We start from the raw sequence: 15,751 nt of genomic DNA on the forward strand, positions 1-15,751 counted from the left end.
AGATTTGGGTAAAAAGTTAATCTCAAAATTATACAAAGGAGTGGAAAATTTAAAAGGTAAAGATACAGCATATATAAAAGAGAAGTGGGAAAAGAAGGCTGGTAGGATGTTGTCTGAGGGAGTGACAGGTCAGACTAAGATCAGTTCAAAAGCCCCTAATGACAGAGATAAAATCAAGGACGCGTACGTAGCCCGGATTGGCGATACCGGGGCCCCACCCTGGAGCCAGGCCTGGGGTTGGGGCTCGCAGACGAGCGCCTGGTGGCCGGGTCTTTGCCCATGGGACCCGGCCGGGCACAGCCTGAAGAAGCAACGTGGGCCCGCCCTCCAGTGAGTTCACCACTTGCAGGAGGGTCCAGAAGGGGCAGGTGCGGTGTGATTTGGATGGCGGTCGTGGGCGGGGGCCCCGGCGACCCAATCCCCAGACTGTGGGGCCATGGGGACATGGAATTTCACCTCACTGGGGGGGAAAGAGCCTGAGCTGGTGCGAGAGGTAGAGTGGTACCGGCTAGAGACAGTCTGGGCTCTGGAACCGAACTCCTCGAGAGAGGCTGGACTCTCTTCTATTCTGGAGTTGCCTGCTGTGAGAGGTGGCGAGCTGGTGTGGGCTTGCTTATAGCTCCTCGGCTCAGCCGCCATGTGTTCGAGTTTTCCCCAGTGAACGTCCTGGGTCGGTTTGCAGCTGAGTGTGAAGTGGCTGGGATGAGAATCAGCACCTCCAAATCCGAGGCCATGGCTCTCGACCGGAAAAAGGTGGCTTGTCCCCTCCGGGTTGGGGGAGAGCTACTGCCTCAGGTGGAGGAGTTTAAGTGCATATGTGTGAGTGTGTGTATGACTGTGTATGTCTCTGTCCATGTCCATGGGAGGGTTTGGGTTCTTTTAACTATCTTCTCCTTTTTTTTATTTTCCTGTTTCTATTTTTCTGCTGTTGTTTGTTTATTTCTGTGAGGCACTTTGAGGTACTTTTTTCTGTATGAAGAGCGCCATATAAATAAAGATTGATTTGATTTGATTTGAAGTATCTTGGGGTCTTGTTCACGAGTGAGGGAAGGATGGAGCGTGAGATTGACAGGCGGATCGGTGCGGCGGACGCAATAATGCGGTCGTTGTATCGGTCTGTCGTGGTGAAGAGAGAGTTGAGTTGAAAGGTGATGCTGTCGATTTACCGGTCAATCTACCTTCCTACCCTCACCTATGGTCATGAACTTTGGGTCATGAACGAAAGAATAAGATCCCGGATACAAGTGGCTGAAATGAGTTTCCTCCGCAGGGTGGCGGGGCGCTCCCTTAGAGATAGGGTGAGGAGCTCTGTCACCTGGGAGGAGCTCGGAGTAGAGCCGCTGCTCCTCCATATCGAGAGGAACCAGTTGAGGTGGCTCGGGCATCTGTATCGGATGCCCCCGGGACGCCTTCCTCGGGAGGTGTTCCTGGCATGTCCTGCCGGGAGGAGACCCCGAGGAAGACCCAGGACACACTGGAGTGACTATGTCACCCAGCTGGCCTGGGAAAGCCTTGGGATCCTCCCAGAAGAGCTGGAGGAAGCGTCTGGGGTGAGGGAAGTCCCTGCTCAGGCAGCTGCCCCCGCGACCCGGCCCTGGATAAGCGGAAGAAGATGGATGGATGGATGGAGGATACAAAATATTGGAGATTATGAGGAGAAGAGAATGCTAATCATTTCCATGTTTTTTGGGAAGGCCCTTCCACTCCACCTTACTGGCAGGATTTGAAGAATTGTATGGAGAAGATCTTGAGGATTGAAATTTCCATGTACATTTGATATATTATTCCTGGGAGGGAATGAAAGAATGGTATATCTTTAGGATCATGTTGGTTGCTAGTAAAAAAGCCATTACCAGGAAGTGGCTGAAGACAGAGGCACCTAAGAGGGAAGACTGGGTTGAAGTAATGCACAATATTTATATGATGGAAAGCCTGACCCTGAGTCTGGTAAATTTAAAAAATTCTGGAAAAACTGGTGTATCGGCAGATGTTGACTAGCAGGTATTCATGGCTTACACATGTCCAGGCGCTGTTGTTCTCAATAACTCACTTCACGTCCAGGTAAAGTTGAAAAAAATTAAGAAAACTTTTATTCCACAAGTGTCACTCAGTTATAAATTGGTGTTTATGTAATAAAAACAATACAGGAAGAAAGCCGTGCGTCTCCACTGCTAGTCTGGTGTACACTACTGCACTCAGGTCAACGACCTCTCTGTAGCCAGAGTGCCAGGCTGCTGCCTCTTAAAGAGACAGTACAGACAGCTTTAAAGGGATATTCCGGTGTAAGTTTAATCCATGTTCTAACACACCTTGACGAGTACGAGCCCCCCGCAGTAATGATATTCACTGAGCTGCGGAACTCTGCTGCACTCGGTTATCAACTCACAAGGCTTCTCCACAATGAGCCTGCAGCTGGAGAGGTGAGTTTTGTTTATCTTTTCCAACAGTCGGCAACGATATCAAATGTTTGATGCCTTGAAATATGTGCTGGGACCCTATTTGTAATGTTGCTGAAGTTTGGTGCTGTTCTGAGCATTATTTGTGGCTTTTTGATGGCAATTTATACTTGGATCCATTTGCTGCAGCGTATTGTTGTTGTGTGGTTGTTTCTGAGGATACTAAATCTACGTAAGCTAGCAGTCCGCAAACTTTATCTCTTGAGGGGGGGTTGTACTCGGTGTCAAGGTGTGTTAGACCATGGATTAAATTTACACCAGAATATCCCTTTAAATTTAAATGAAATAGCCTTTTATAAACAGAAAAAATTAACAAATAGCCAACGTCAATTAAACTTACTCATCAATGATTTTCAGATCAACATTTAAACTTCAAATCCAAAGTTACAGTACAAAATGTGCATTTAAATAACATAAGGAAAACATTAGAAAATTAGCAAGCTCACTCTTGCCTCATACAACTGGGTTGACTTTATATCACCACTTAGGTCAGACTTTGTTGTGTAATTATACTGTATCCTGTAAACCCCTTGGTTCTCGCTACAGACTTTCAGTTGTTCATTTGTCCACATGTTTATATGTGTTTCAATGCCCTCCATTAAGAGGAAGAGGACTGTAAAAGAACTGTTGTATGGATGACTATAAATGAGATTATATATGTTTAGGGTTTGCATCTCTGATACAGAATTCTTGTACTGTTTTGTGTGTCTAGAAGACATTATACAGGATGTTTTTTTGGAGGAAATTAAGTATTTTGATATCAATAAAAAGATTATAACAAAAAAAGTTTAGTATATGGAGCTTCAACATTTGCCACAAACGATGAAAGTGCTGGCAAAATGTGGTGATCTGCAGGAGCTTGTTGTTAAAGAGCCAGAAGGACTGAAGTTTTTCACCTGGCCAGATGTTCAGGTGAGCTAGCTGGGCTAACTGGGTTTATGTGGCAGTGGATTAGTCTGGAACTTGGGTTGGGAAATGTAGATCCTGTCCAGTCATGCAGCACTGACCCTGCTGTTACTGACCCTCACCCATGTGTATTGTCTGGACTGTGGATGTTTTACCCTCCAGAGTCTGTGTGTGTGCGTGTGTGTGTGTGGTCAGGCCTGCTCGTCCTGTCAGTGAAATCACTGATGATGAGCTGATCCTGAGGATAGTTTCTCAGCTCATTTTTCATCAGGTTGAAGAAACGTTCCCTTTCCGCTCTGTGATTTGTTGCTTTAGTTGTTGTTCTGAACAAGACAGCTACTCCTGCACTGAAGTTAGAGTCACAGCTGAGGACACATGGACCCTGCCATCATAAGCTCCAGTCTACTTCGTCTGCTGTATTTGAATGTGTCTCCTGCAGGTACAACATATCTGTATTTTTTAAAGTGGAAGCTTCAGATATCAGAGCCCTCTTTTGTCTGTCTCTGCCCCGTTGATGTTTAGAGACCCTATTTTAAGAATGCTTGAGTCTGTGTGTGTCTGTGCTTTACATATTACTTTACATATTACTTGTATCACACTTTCTGTTAATGTAACTTATATACTGTGATTTGTTGCACTTTTCTGTACACGCAACATCTATTGCATGTCTGTGCATCTTGGAAGAGGGATCCCTCCTCTGTGGCTCTTCCTGAGGTTTCTTCCATTGTTTTTTTTTCACCCTGTTAAAAGGTTTTTTTTTCCATCAACATGTGAAGTTTTTCCTCACTCGAATCGAGGGTCTAAGGACAGAGGATTTTGTTCACTGTACAGACTGTAAAGCCCAATGAGGGAATGTGATTATGATTTTGGGTCACATAAATAAAATTGATTTGATTTGATTTGATTTGAAGAAGTTGAAAGAAGAAACAAACGGGAGCTATTAGAGACCACTGAAGAGAGAAACCCGGCATGTGACTCATGGTCACGCTACTTTCTGGTCCTTCTTCTGACAGTTTTGCTTTTTGTTACTTTCCTCTCGTCAGGACATCAACAGATCTGAAGAATTTATCAGTGTCACTGAAGTAATCACTCACTCTGACAGACTTTTTAAAGGTCGTGTCCAGAAACTGATTCACTTCTTCCAGAGTAGAGATCTGTGGTCCTAGCAGATGTTTCACCTACAGAGATGGTATCCGACTCAGAGTCATACTCCATCTGATCTGCTCCCCCTGACACCTGGCTGCTGAACACACCCAGTCCTTCTGCAGTGATCTCACTGTTGTGTGTGTCTTGTGGATGCTTCTTCTTCAACCTGTTCTACCTGAGCTTCAGCAGCTGCGCACTGAGAGCTGCTCAGGTTTTCTGCAGCCACATCATCCTGCTGCCTCTCTTCCTCCCTCTCTACTTCAGTATTTTCAGACTCTGCACCAACAGTACCAGTCGTGCCCACAACACCATCATCGGCATGGTGCGGGCTCTTGATCTGGGCCACCCACCGCATCAGAGCTGTCCCACATCTCCACACTCATAACACTTGATCTGTCATGAGCTGCCGCACACCAAGAGCCGGCACCATAAGTCACTGTGAAGGACACCTCCAGTGTTTGTGTGGGTGGTCACCTCAGAGAGTGGACATATTTCAGTTTGTGCTCCTTACACCCCAAACTCACCATTTTGAAGCTTTGATCAATCCGCCTGAATGGAGGAAAGCCTTCATTAGTCTGTTAAATACCCCCCCCCCCCCCCCCCCCCCACTGGATGTGTAGTGAACCACAGTTAACTTTGAAACAAAATGAGCCTCTTCATTTCATAACGATGGCGAGACAGACGGACAGCAGAGAGACAAACAGTGTTCGTGTTGGACTGCCTGTGAAACTCTTTGGACCCCAGAGACACATCTTCATCAGCTGATGAAGCAGCAAAGTCTTCCTCTGTGTTTCCTCAGTGTTTGTGGTTTGAAGGTCGAGTCCAGGACAGGTTGACCTGCTGGGACAGAACCTGACCCGTCCACACTGTTGGCTGCTTTGTCTCCACTAATGAAGGCTTTTTAATGAGGGTCACCCGCCGGCTGGCAGCAAGGAGAAAACCGGAGCACAGAGACCTGCAGGAGGACAGCAGGTCCTGGACCAGTGATGTCATCACCAGGATCAATAAAAGAAAACATCCCCTTTGTCCTGCAGTGTATCAGAAGAACGCTGATATAACTTAAACTTGATTTATAGGTAATTATTCTATTGTTTAACAGTGAAATAATGAATAACAATATTACCATTAAGTACCATTAAATCATGATGTTATCATCAAGTGTTACCATGACCATATTTGGACGAGAGGGTGGAGTCAGGTTGGAGATTCTAACTGGATCTGACTGAGAGCCAGAGTGAGCCATGATGTTCTCATGGTCTCACCCTGCCAATCACAAGGTAGTCCCGCCCCCTAAATATGTGTGAGTTTGTGTGTGTGTGAGTGTGTGTGTGTGTGTGAGTGTGTGTTGGAGTCTGCGTGTGTGTGAGAGTCGGTGTGTGTTTGTCATTATATAGTTGTGAGGACCAACCTTTGACAAAAAAACAACGTTGTGAGGTCATTTGTAGTTGTGAGGTCATTTGTAGTTGTGAGGACATTTTGCCTGGTTCACATAGACAAAGTAAACCCTGAAATTTGTGTGAGCAGAAATGCCCTGGAGCTCCCCCTATGGATCACACACTGGTATTGCAGGTAAAATTGCTCAATAGGCAATGGAATTTTCTGATTCGCTGATGCTGTGGATTTTTGAGATTGGAAAATGACAAATATATTTAACACTAATAATTAACCCTTTGATGCACAACATGGGTCAAAAGTGACCTGACTAAGTTTTAAAATTAATTTGATCACATATCATTCCAGTAATTCTTTAATTAACTTGCATTTGATCCTAAAACATCCTTATTTTACTTTTTTGATAAAAACATATTTCGTATCACTACCTCTTTAATGCACAACATGGGTCAAAAATGACCACATTCATTTTCAGTGGGAGTGTTTCAATGCTGTATCCTGAATAGTAGCTACACTGCTTGTCAGAAAGGGAAATATCTTAATATTAGCTAACTGTTGACATAATGACATGTTCTAGCTGTTGCCTACAATAGAATATTATTCTACTGTACTTAGCAGCTAGAACATATCAATATCTATCTATCTAGCAGTCTATCTGTTTACATATTCCACTGTAGTTAACTAATACAGAAGAATGTAAAACATGTCGACAGCTAGCTAGCCAACTGGTCCACTCACTAGGCATTTTCTTCATTTGTTCATAAAATAAGAAAGGAGAAGTTGAAATAATACCCTGTACTAATTAAAAACACATAATATTTTCAGAACCTTTGTAATGGTACACAGACTTACAACAGGTTTAATGACACCTCAGCCATGGCCTGAGGGGTCTGTATCGCTTTTACTGGCATGAAGCAGCTTCCAGGTGGATGCCCTCATTCGTAAAAAAGACGGAAGTGGATCATCATCATGGCAGAAGCAGCATGAAAACCAAAGAAATTAAAAGAAGAAGAAGAGCCACCTGTGGAGCCAGTCGACCGGCAGCAGCGGGTCATCTCAGAGGGGTGCAGCCGGTCTTCTGAGGTGGTTGGCCGGTCAGCCTCCACTGCCTTCATCAGCTCTTCTCACCTGTTTTGTTTAGAATATGACATTTTGAGAATTAAGTTAACTTTTTGGCAGTTGTAGGAGTGCTGTGTGTCAACAGTTTAAAAATTATTTCATCTGTTAATTTCTTTCAGGACGACTGTGGCACCAATGCATCCGAGTCCAGTCATGATCTGGAGAGCAGTTATGTGCCATCATCTTCTTAATCTTCAGAGGCAGAGGAACCTGAGGGAAAAACAAAATCTACACTTACAAAAACAAGGAAAACTGGAAAACTTGCAGTTTCTGCTACTAAAGACTTTGATTCACATAAAGAACACATTCAGAGAGACAAGAGTGACGGAGACGAAAGAGATGGAGACAATATTGACGATTACAACGCTGACACTGAGGACAACAAAGATACAGACGACGAGGATGGAGATGTGTGTAAGTCACGTGGCATCACTGTGAAAACCTGCAAGAAAGGGGACAAAAGAAAATGGGATAAGAAACATTATTATGTGTTTTGCAAAAAAACTCTAAGATGGCAAGACATCTAATGCAGAAACATCGCAGTTAAAAAGAAGTGGCACAGGTAATGTCTTCCACGTCAAAGTCCAAGAAACAGACCCAAATATTAGAACAACTTCGCTGAAGGGGTGATTACTATCATAACATTACTGTGTTACAGGAGGGGAAGGGCGACAGATGCAAAAAATTACTTGCCTTGCAACATATGTTATGGTTCCTTTTTAAAAAACCGAGCTATGGAGACATGAAAAAGTGTGTCGGAAAACAATGACTGTGTCAGCTGTGTCCAAGAAAAAAAGAAGAGTTCAAAGTGCTGCTTCATCCCTTCCTCCATATAGAGGACAGTCATCAGAATGATTATTGACAAAGTTTCAATTGAAGTTAAAAATGACCCTCCGATATGTGAATTTGGTGATAGACTGCTCGAAAAACATAGAAATGATCAGACAAAAGACGGCCATGTGAGCCAAAAGATGAGGGAGTTGGGTAGATTTCTACTGGCTGCCAAGTCCATGGACAGAAAAGTGCGATCCCTTCAAGATGTTTTGGTTCCACCAAAGTTTTCCTTAGGGGTAGCAGCAGCCAAAAAAGTGCATAGATACAACACACCATCTCTTGCTTAAAAATTGGGGCACTCACTGAAGGCAGCATGTGACATCGTGATAGGACAACATATAAAGACTGATGATGAATCGGCTGCCAACCGAGTGAGGAACTTCTTGGGCTTGGTTGCTGCAGAGCAGGACCTGTATGTGTCACGCTGTGCACGAACAAACCTAGAAGAAAGATGGAACAAAAAAGAAATGATTCCGCTCAGAGGATGTCATGAAGCTTCATAAAGTGTTGAAGTCCACAGAGGAGGAGGCAACTGACAAGCTGCTGAATGGACCAAACCCAACCACTTACCTTAACCCTTCTTGCCCAAATCATCCTCTTCAACAGAAGATGCTAAGGTGAGGCAACAAAAATGCCTCTGGTGACATACAGAGACAGAGCCGCAGAGAAACCAAATGAAGACATCATGAAGTGCCTCTCAAGACTAGAAAAAGATTTGAGTCATGAGTTTACCTGGTTAGTGGTCAGAGGAAAGAGAGGATGTAAAGTGCCGGTGCTTCTTACAAAAGAGATGACTTCCTCACTTGACTTCCTCATTGGAAACAGGGGTGAGGAGAATCACATTTTGGAAAGTAATGAGTATGTTTTTGCAAGATAGTATACCGATTCCCATATTCGAGGTTCAGATTGTTTGGAAAAATATGCAGCTCTAAGTGGAGCAAAGAGGCTTGAAACGCTCACCTCGACCCAACTGAGGAAACACGTGGCTACACTGAGCCAGATAATGAACCTGAATGATCTTGAATTAGACCAGCTTGCTAAATTCATGGGACACGATATTCGTGTTCATCGCGAATATCATAGGCTCACAGAGAACACACTTCAGCTTGCTAAAATGAGCAAGCTGCTCATGGCAATCCAACTTGGAACTGATGTCTACAGAGGCAAATCTCTTGATGAGCTAGATTTAGGCTTAGAAAGTGAATATAAAATGAGAAAAAGATTTCATGTTATGAATCATAATTCATTGTTTACGATTTATTTTTAAGAATGTGTTGTGGATTTAATATAATCAAAAATGTTTTGTTTTCTGTCAAAACACAGGCTTTGTCTGCCAAAGATGGAGCAATACAAGAATCCCAAGTCACGCAAAGCAATGCTAGAACTGACAGTGGGGAAACTTTAGAGCTTCCTGAAGACATGGATGGTATGAATTTATTCACTGTCAATTAACTGATTGGTTATCGTTCTTTTCAGCGCTTCAACTTGATTTTATTGCTGGTTTATAAACTGGGATTAGGTTCCATGAAAAAGTCGGACCTCACAATTGCTCAGCCTATTTTCTCTTACTTTGTAACACTGTGCACTGCAGCCTGGTGACAACTGTGCCTGTTTCACGGTGATTACTGCTGTTTTGGACCATAATCATACAGTAATCATTAACCTGAACCCTTAGGTAGCCTACAGTAAAATAATTACAACAGTATGAGATGATGTAAGGATATTAAGCCTTATTAAGGCAGACACATACACATTAGGGCTGCACAATTTATCATGTTTTCATTGTGATCAAGATAATTACATACACACTAGTATAGCCAAGACAGCTTGAACCAAAATAAATAATAAAGCTAATTAAGACGTGGTAAAAAATTATATCTTGTAGCCTCAAATCATGACTTAATGACCTGTATCTTTTGTGCACATCAGCACATTATTTATTTTCCTCCCCATGACCATTGTTGCGCTCTATGCATGTTTATTTAGCACAAGTCATATCGTTATCGCAATATTGAACAAGGTTATCACACATCGCAGTTTTTCCTTATTTCATGCAGGCCTATTACACACTCTGGAATATTATTACTGAATGACGTGGTGTCTGTCTGATGATGATCCCATGTAGGATGGGCTATGTACAGACACAAATAAACTATTCATTTATACTCATTAATTATTAGAGTCAATTCAAAGACAGGAACAGGTTGATATCAACCAGACGATAACATTATCCATAGGCAGGTTTACAAATACAGGAAACATCTGGTCAGTGAATGGTGCTCATTTTGGACTCCGTAGGCTAGCTAACACTAGGCTAAGCACTTTGTGGCATTAACTAACATTATACACTGGTTCTTTGACTGGGCTCTGGAGGTTCTTTGACTGGGCTCTGGAGGCCTCTTTATTTCATGCTCTGCTGTGTCAGAGTCAGACTCATCATCCTTGCTGGACTCAGGTGCATGTTTGGAAATATCCAGCAGTCAAAGCTCACTGCTGCTAGCACTGCTAGTGCTTGGTATGGCAACATCATCGGATTCTTATCTGGTGGTGATGGCTAAACCTGAATGACCACCAATTAGGTCTGTAATTTTTGTACTTGTTGCTGCATTTTTTTTTTTAATCCCTAAGCTTTTCAGTGCCACCTTTTACGTTTTTGGGCTTGTTTTTATGCGTCTTCTGCCCAGACAGCGCAGGCTCTCAATCCACCAAAGCTGTCTTGCACCGTTTTTGATTTTGATTGACAAGTGACAGCTGCAAGGGGGGACAGGGAAGTGGTCCAAGCTGAAGCTTGACCTACAGCTGTAGCTGTGAGAGACAGGTTTTGCCTTAGTGCCTTTATTTCACAGCAAAAAGTTATATGGGAGGACTGAGAGTCCCATGTGGTAGTAATGCAGCACAGGATGGCACTGTGCTCTCCAGCCAGCTGACCTGTAGCTCATCTGCGTCTCACCTGCAGCTGCCAGAGGAGCCTCTGCTTTCTCTCTCTTCAGCCTGGTATTTGGCTGCACTTTGTATAAAAAGACATGTGAAGATCTAACCTCCATCTGAGCACTGATCAGTGGAACTAGAGCACAGTGGATGTGCCTGTTGTGTAGCCTTGCTATGGCCATGTTTACATGAGAGCTTAAATTCCAAGTAAAAATTAATTCAGCTTTATAAAGACCATGTAAAAACCTAATTCCAAATGAAAATGATTATTCCAAATTAAACTGTATTCTGAAGTAAATGGGTGGCTTATTCTGATTTTGAATCCGAATTAATTAATTCCTCAATCATGTATACATTTAATTCCTATTTGAATTAATTCCAGTGAGTCTGCTCTGCTCTACTCCAATAGTAGCCTATGTGTCTGCAGACCTGGAGACTTATCGGTTGTATCAAACATTAAACCCATTCATACATTAACATACACAAACATTAAATCCAATTCATTACCACAGAGATCCTTGTGTATTTATGACCAGGTGGTGATCAAATCTCATATTCTCTCCAGGAGAGTAGTATGCTATTTATAACCATGTGGCTATACTTTACGTTTCTGGCTATTTCGTCAAAATGCAGGCAGTAATGAAACATCCAGTTGCACGTCTCACTTAGCAATACTCACTTTGCATGATTTTTACATCAGTGATGAAGTACATCCACTTTTCAGTTGTTAACTTCCCTAGATTGATTCAAAAAAGGCTTTGGTCATTGGTTTTATTGTTTTACTGCACATTTACGCATGATAGACATTTCTGGAACAAGTGTTACAAATAGTGAAGCGCTGAAAACACAGGCAGCATGTTTCATAAAACATCACAGGACAGATCACGAGATAATGTTTGAACATAGTTGCCAGGGGTTTGCAAAAATGTAGTGCAGAAATAAATGATTTTTACATTATGACCACTTGAATTCATAAATAATATGGATGGCAGGTGTGATTTCTGATAAAGATATGGATCTCCCAAAAGGCGTCTGTCATAGGCCTCGGAGTATACAGGAGAAAGGAGCAGTATGGAAGCAGTTGGGGAAGTATATCACACTTCTACGAATTCCTGGGAAAGAGGAGTGCATGAAAGCATTACAAGCTGAATGTGTACTGAAGCAGTGCACATGGATGGATATAAAAAATCAAGTGTACAATACAGTCACCTCCCAAAAGAGGAAGAATTTATAAGCAATTTATTCATTTGATGAAGTTTGGTCATCAGAATCAGAATCAGAATCAGAAAAAGCTTTATTGCCAAGTACGATGTTACACATACGAGGAATTTGTTGTGGTGATATTGGTGCATGCATCAAATAACTATTAAGTGAAAATATAACAAATTAACAATATAAACTATTTAAAGAATAGAAAATATAACAAATTAACAATATAAACTATTTTAAAAAGTAGAAAATATAACTATACAATATAAATATATATACACAATCTGTTTTTTGGGTAAAAGGATAAAAGGAGCAGACCGGCTGGCAGTGAACAATTACAAGAATGATGTGCAAATGAAAATGTGCAAATGAACAGGCTGTTCAAGGTGAGCGTTAATGTAACGCATAAAGTTATGGTGCTGTCAGTGTGACAGTAGAGTCAGTGGTAGAGGTGGAGTGTGAGGAGTGTCAGGGGGGATTCAGGCCTTGTTGATAAGGCTGACAGCAGACGGGAAGAAACTGTTCTTGTGGCGTGAGGTTTTGGTCCTGATGGACCGCAGCCTCCTGCCAGAGGGGAGTGTCTCAAAGAGTTTGTGACCGGGACGGAAGGGATCAGCAACAATCTTTCCTGCACGCCTCAGGGTCCTGGAGGTGTACAGGTCCTGAAGAGACGGGAGGTTGCAGCCAATCACCTTCTCTGCTGACCGAATGACACGCTGCAGCCTGCCCTTGTCCTTGGCGGTGGCAGCAGCGTACCAGATGGTGATGGAGGAGGTGAGGATGGACTCAATGATGGCTGTGTAGAAGTGCACCATCATTGTCTTCGGCAGACTGAATTTCTGCAGCTGCCGCAGGAAGTACATCCTCTGCTGTGCTTTCTTGATGAGGGAGCTAATGTTCAGCTCCCACTTGAGGTCCTGGGAGATGATTGTTCCCAGGAAGCGGAAAGACTCCACAGTGTCAATAGTGGAGTCACAGAGGGTGATGGGGGCAGGTGAGGCTGAGTTCTTCCTGTAGTCTACAACCATCTCCACTGTCTTTAGAGCATTGAGCTCTAGGCTGTTCTGGTTACACCAGGTCACCAGGTGGTCAACCTCCCACCTGTAGGCGGACTCGTCACCATCAGAGATGAGTCCAATGAGGGTGGTGTCGTCCGCAAACTTCCGGAGCTTGACGGACTGGTGACTGGAGGTGCAGCTGTTGGTGTACAGGGAGAAGAGCAGAGGAGAAAGAACACAGCCCTGGGGGGATCCGGTACTGATAGTCTGTGCATCGGAGATGTGTTTTCCCAGCTTACACACTGTTTCCTGTCAGACAGGAAGTTGGAAGTCATGTGAATTTTATTTTCATTTATGGCAGTGGTTTTATTTCTGGTAGCGTTTTTACTTTCTGAAATGATTTCAGTCACTGCAGTCACTAAATTTATGGGTAATTTTCACTGCAGCAAGAAGTGTTAGGATGTGTGCAGAAATTGTAAAACTGTTACTTAAAATAAAGTAATTTGTTTAATATGAGTTAATGGGTTTAATTTCTCTAAGATTACTAAATGGCACCTTGGGTTAATTCCAGTACACAGAAAAATGGGGGTCTACAAGGAGGACAGGTTAATAATTAAATATAATACTAATGATTATAGAAACTAGTCAATATAGTGCCTTTTGGAAAGACCAAAGGTTGCTTTACAGTTTAACAAAGGGGGAGAAAACCAAACAACTAATTAGGAATCTAAGAAAGCATACTGCTTTTAATTGTTACTGAATACAGTTATTACACAGTTCTATTGAATGCTTCGCTCTGACCAATCGCTGCGTTTTATGGTCTGTTACTTTTACATAATGACCCTCTTCAGGTGTAACAGACTGTTGCTAGGGATGCAGCTCTGATCAGAGGAGCACAGAAAAGAGTAACTATGCAGGATATTTGCCTCATGTTTCATTTTTACCTTCATTAAACAGCTTGGGACTAACTGTGAAGTTGGATAAATGACTTGTAACTTGTTACAGGGAGAGTGGAGGCTGAAAACCAAACCAGTGACACAAACTCAAACACATGAAACCTGTAATCTCTTGTTTATGACAGATTAGACTACACAGATAACATGTAACATGTATATGATAATCCATTGATCCACTGATTATGAAAGGCTTTGTTGAAAACAAATGCGCACAACACAGGAGGGAAGACAGCAGAAGAGATCGGATTTGCAGATTCGCTAAATGATGCAATTTGTAAATTGACAAATCGTATTTTCATCAGCATCATATTTCAAATGAATTATTTCACTTGTAAACCATGTAATAAGCGGGATCATGTAGAGTTAGTCAGACATCCTGTTGGGGTTCATTTCTCCATAACAACCTCCGAACTATACATTATCCCTCATATAACCAACTGGACACAATTTAATGTTAATGAAAATAGTGACAAGTGGCAGACTGAGATATATATATTTTTATATAATAGATTAAAACTGATGACCTCTAATTAAAATTAATGCAGAAGCCCCAAGTTGCAATGCTGGCCATTATTAAGGACAATAAATTAATACATCTTAATAGTCTTAACAAAATAGTGAAAATAAAAGCTTTGGACTGAACAACACAATTGATGATATCACCTTCAGGTTGTTATGTATCTTTATTGACACTGTTTGGAGGCGTTGGAGCTGTGAGGATCAACAGATCAACAAAAAACACACAAATCTGCCTGGCAACAGGCTTCGGTCCTCACAACTCTAGAAGTGAAATATTTATTTTACTTTGTGTTTTCTGAAATTTAAAGTCACGTTCTGACTCCCCACTCCACCTAGTGTTAGATATATTTTTTGCACCATTCTAGTTATAGTGGAAGTGGTGGTCCTCACAAAGAACTCAAAGCACAAGGTCTACATAAAGACGTGTGTGAGAGTCTGTGTGTGTGTGAGTTTGTGTGTGTGTGAGTCTGTGTGTGTATGCGAGTCTGTGTGTGTGTGTGCGCGTGAGTCTGTGTGTGAGAGAGTCCGTGTGTGTGTGTGTGTGTGTGCGTGAGTGTGTGTGTGTGTGTGAGTCTGTGTGTGTGTGTGTGTGTGTGTGTGTGTGTGTGAGTCTGTGTGTGTGTGGATGTGTGTGAGTTTGTGTGTGTGTGTGTGAGTCTGTGTGTGTGTGCGAGTCTGTGTGTGTGTGTGTGTGTGTGCATGAGTCTGTGTGTGTGAGAGAGTCCGTGTGTGTGTGTGTGTGTGTGTGTGTGTGTGTGTGTGGTCAGGCCCGCTCGAGGCCCTTGTGGGACCCACATCTGTCAGCTGACTGTGGCTCTGGTTCTCAGAGCTCATCATGGGAGTCGCTCCACTTTCACAGTAATTAAGACTCAGAAAACAGATCTTCTGTGAAACACATTAAAGTGTTTGAGGCCTCAGGAGGAAGTTTTTACAACACATGAACTGTTGGAGTGCAGCAGCTGAGGAGGATTATCATCAGAAGATGTGTGCAGACTTCATAAGTATGAAGCTTTAAAGTGAAACTTGCAGTGTGGAGGCGATCACTGAACCAGCACCAGCTGTTTGTTCTGCTCTCCACTGTCACTGTGCATTTTGAATTGCTTAGTTAATTGTTAATATTGATCTGTACTAATTCTGTTATTCTACTACTGTGACCTGCATTGAACTTCTGACGGATCAATAAAGAGTTATCTTTACACTGCAACATTATAATACCAGAATATAATATATCAAATGTATCAGAAGTGGAGTTAGCTCCAGAAAGGTGTCACAGACTGGTGACATGCAT

This window comes from Acanthopagrus latus, chromosome 4, assembly GCF_904848185.1.
Source record: "Acanthopagrus latus isolate v.2019 chromosome 4, fAcaLat1.1, whole genome shotgun sequence".
Taxonomy (NCBI): domain Eukaryota; kingdom Metazoa; phylum Chordata; class Actinopteri; order Spariformes; family Sparidae; genus Acanthopagrus; species Acanthopagrus latus.